Here is a 4,413-nt window from a genome sequence, read left to right as displayed (position 1 = left end):
CACCCCACCCCCCCGCCGCGAGCATGCGCAGGCACCGCCCCTACCCCCTCCGGTTCGGTTCGTTTCCGGTTTGTTTGCTGAGCTGTCAATGAAAGACCCGTGTAATTATTCCCGAGCTTTACAATAAAAGTGTGAAAACCGGACCCCACTCCGCTTCTTCCGGGCCCTCGGGCCTGCGTCCCGGGGAGAGTGGAAGCTAAGTCTGGGGTGGAGGCCTTGGAGCGGGCAGGGGGGACGCGAGGGAGAAGAGGGAGAGACACCTACATTGGGATTTAATCGGTGCCTCGCGGGCAAGGGGGCGGGGGGCGACAGGACGCAGACTGAGGACAGACACCTAGTGTGTACACCTCAGAGTGACCCCTACCTGATCCGCTGGGCCCAACGCGCTCCGGGCACCTCATCCCCACCCAGAGCTCAGATGCAGGCCAGGGGTCGGGAGGTGGGGGCGGCGCTGGGGAGCGTTATGCGGAGCTGCCTTTTTTCATGGGGCGCCCCCACCCCCAGGACATGCTGGTGGGGACTGGGGCCTATCTGTCATTCCCTGGTGTATCCATCCCCGCTCCTTTGGCAAAGAGTATGAATTGCAGAACTGGATGGGAGAAGGGGTGGGAGACATCTGTCTGTCTGTCGCTTCCTCCCACGCTCAGGAACCACGGTTGGAAGTCGATTTAGGGGAAAGGGAACTGAAAAAGGCCTCAGCCCGGGTCTCCGACTGCGCTCCCCTCCCCCTCCCGGGCTCCAGTGGCCTGGGCCTCCTCCGTCGGGCTGCCCGGTAAACACCGGCTCGGGAGAGGTCGAAGACCGGAGACCGGATCAGCCGGTTCCCGGCCCCGCCTCCCGGGGCGTTCCTTCCCCCACCCCGCGAGCGCTTCCGCGCGGCCAGCGCTGCGTGGGCTTGGCTCCCGGACCCCGGGGTCGGTCCACCCGCTGGGATTAGCCGAGCGCAGGGACTAATCCCGGATGAGCCTCTGTGTAAACCCGGATCGACCGCGGGGACGGCGGGGGTCGCTGGCGCCCCTTCATCCATTCTTAGACGCGGGGATCAGGCGCACCGCGAGCCTGGCATTGGGCGGGAGGGGTTGGGGGGAGAGGGAAAGGAAGAGCAAAGGCTCCTCTGGCAGCTTCTGAATGCACAAAGGTTAGGTGAGCTCTCCTGCTCAATCTGCAACCCCGCGTTCCCCAGCAATCCTCCAGTTTCTGAATCACAAGCCCTCCCCTTACCGGTGGCCACGGTGACCCGCTCCTAACCCTGAGGCCTCATCTCCTATCAGGGGAGGGGCTGAATCATCCGGGAGGGCCCACATCATCCTCACCGGTGACGGGCCCAGATATTGGGGGGTGAGGAGCCTCCTGTTACCGCCAAGCCCAGGAAAAGATGTCAGGGGTCATGGGAGTGGGAGGAGATGGGGCGGCCCACTAGGTACCAGAATCCTGCCCCTTGTTATTTACTCATTCTATAAACATTTCCTGCGCCCCTCCCTTGTGCCAAGCCACCACAGAGTACTGGGACACTCCAAGAATGACACACAGTCTCTGTGGGAAAGACAGACAGGTAAACAATGACCCACATCATGTGTTGAACCCTGCCTTGAGCCGGAAATTCTGGCTGGAAAGCCGAAGAAGGTGTCCTGAAAACTTCCTGGAAGGGGTGGTGACACAGCTGAGTTTGGAAGGGCACACAGGGGGATGGCTCACTGAGGAAGGGGTCAGTGTTATAGGCTGAGGGAGTAATGTGTGCAAGGGTCTGTAGGTGGAAGGGGAGAAGGTGAGCTGGCTCAGGAGGGCAAGAGAGAAAGGTGCAGGCCAGAACTAGAAGGACCTGCTGGTCAACCTAAGGAGCTTGGGCTGGGGGAAGGGGAAAAGCTTTTGAAGGATTCTAAGCCTCTGAAGCAAAAGGTCAGATTTACATTCTTTACAGATTGTGTCTTCCTCCCTTCCCCACCCCAGGTTTCTCTGGGGGTGCCCACGTTGGGAGTGGAGACACACACAGGCAGACAGACAGGAAGAGGAACCAAGTGCAATTCAGATTGTTTAAGATGGTCCCAACCTTCTTTCATCACACCTGGAGTCAGAGAGACATACATTAGTAATCTGGCAGTGCCATTTCCTAGTGGTAGACCTCAGGCAGGTGAGTGAGCCTCAGTTTCTTCATCTGTAAAATGGGCATAATAATGCTTACCATCACTGAGGGTTACTGTGGGGCTTCAATGAAATCATTTGTCCACCCTTATTTAACACATATTTAACATCTACTATGTGGCAGGCCCTGTGCTAGGTACTGGCATTACAGCACTAAATAAGACAGGCTTGGTCTCCACTCTCTCTCTCCTGGAACTTATGTTCCATGGAGAAGACAGACAATAAACAAACAAATGAGATAATTATAGATTGTGTTAAAGTTCTGTGAAGGAAACAAACAGTGGGACATGAAGGAAAATAACTGGAGCTAGGGCAGGGGAAGGGGCTGCTTTACTCAGCGGGGTCAGGGAAGCTTCTGTAAGGAAACCTGAAGACTCAGAGCCAGAAAAGAACCCTCCACGTACAAGAAATTGCAACTGACAAGGCCATGAGGTGGGAGACAAAGAACTTAGCCAGAGTCCTGTAAGATGCTAAGTTTCCTGAGGGCAGTCACCTAGGCCTCTCACTTCTAACCTTCTGGATAAACACTGGTGAAATGAGTAGAAATGGAGGGGGGTTTCTGGCTTGCTGTGCCAACCCCCCTCCCCATCCCCTGGAGTGGTGTTGGAGAGTTGCTGACCTGTTATTAGTCAGCCCATCTGCCCAGTTTAATCTTCACTCCAGCTGTTCTATAGCTCCCCTCACCCCCATTCCAGTTCCAGGATCAGTCAGCCCACTCCTGTTCCTTGCCTGGGGTTCCCAGTCCTCTCCTTGGGCAGGAGGGGCAAGTTGGAGCTCCTCCAGAATCTGCCAATTCAGAGCCTGGACTGAACAGAATTTAGTATCTAACCTGCTGGGGCTGAGGAGAGGATGTACCCCAGATGAAGATGGCCAAGGGGTTTAGGGGTTTAGGCCTTTTGGAGTTTGGAATCTTTCCCTTGGCCTGGGTCCCTGTCCGACTCCTGCTGGAAGAATGCTTCCTCGAACATGGATACATTTCACACACAGCCGCCCCCCCTGCTGCAGCGGGCACAGCTCCTCTCACACACTCACCATCCAGCTGCACACTGCGTCTCCATGGCAACCAGTAGGCCTGATCCATGGATGTTAGAAATAAGTGCCAGAGGAAGAGGAGGGAGGGAGGGAGGGAAGGAGGGAGGGAGAGAGACAGAGAGAATGAGGAGAGAAACCTCAGAAACAGACTTGGAAAGAGCCTCCCAAGAAGGTCCCTACCCTTTCCTTGCACCCCCTGCCAGGAAGACATGAATGGACTCAGGCCCTGAGGATGGAGGGGCTCATGGTGGAGACTAAACAGTAGGCTGGGGGCTGTCTGGACACAGATAATGGGGCACAGTGGGCAGTGAGGGAGGAGCAGGATGGGGAAACTTGAGTGACAGTCTGGAGTCTTGGGATAAGAATACTTGGTCTGGGTAAAAGGTAGATGACAGGGGTGGGTAGGGGTGGGAGATTTGGGGGAGCTAGTTCCCTTCCTCCTGGCCTAATTGGATGTTCAGGCTGAAACCACCTCTTAGTCACTTAGTCTAATTAGAATTGTTCCGGAGAAGATGGTGGGGGAGGGGAAGGAGAAGCAGGGTTGTGAGGGGGAGGGGTGGGTGGAGACAGAGCTGGGTGGGGGTAGAGGGTGGGAGTTCATTCTACCAACTTCCACCCATTCTGTCACCACCGAATGGATGGGGTGGGCTGTAACTGTCCAGGCTGTGGGTCACTAATACCGCCCCCCTCAGCTGCCACTAGTGCCTCCCGACACTAACTTGCTTTCTCCTCTGCACCCCCATCTCCGTGTGTGTGAATGTATGTGTGTCTGTCTGTCTGACTCTCTCCTGCTCTGCCTCTCTAGCTCCTCACCTTCCTTTCTCCCCTTCCTCAGGGTCTCCGGACCACTGGCCATCAATGTTTGTCTAATGAGCAGTTAAAGTATTTGGGAGTCCTGACTGGGGCTGATCCACTGGGGACTGGAGGAGGAGAGGGGGAAGGGAGTGAGAAGGAATGGGCAGACACTGGCCTGGCATGACCCCTATCCCCATCCAACCCCCTCCCACCACCCCCTCCACTCCCCCTAACCCCAGTCACAAACACACACTCACATACATGCACCCCTCTATGCCCACCCTAACTAAGCCTTTTCAACTCTCGGGGAGGTTGTCACAGAGGACAAGCTATGTGAGAACGTGGCCTCTGGAGCTGGACTAATCTGATTGCCTTGGACAAGTTACTTAGCCTCTCTGAGCATCAGTTTCTCTACCTATGAAATGGGAATAATAAGTCCTAACTTTG

Source organism: Galeopterus variegatus, unplaced genomic scaffold (genome assembly GCF_000696425.1).
Source record: "Galeopterus variegatus unplaced genomic scaffold, G_variegatus-3.0.2 Scaffold4846, whole genome shotgun sequence".
Classification (NCBI taxonomy): Eukaryota; Metazoa; Chordata; class Mammalia; order Dermoptera; family Cynocephalidae; genus Galeopterus; species Galeopterus variegatus.
This window is presented reverse-complemented; position numbering follows the sequence as displayed.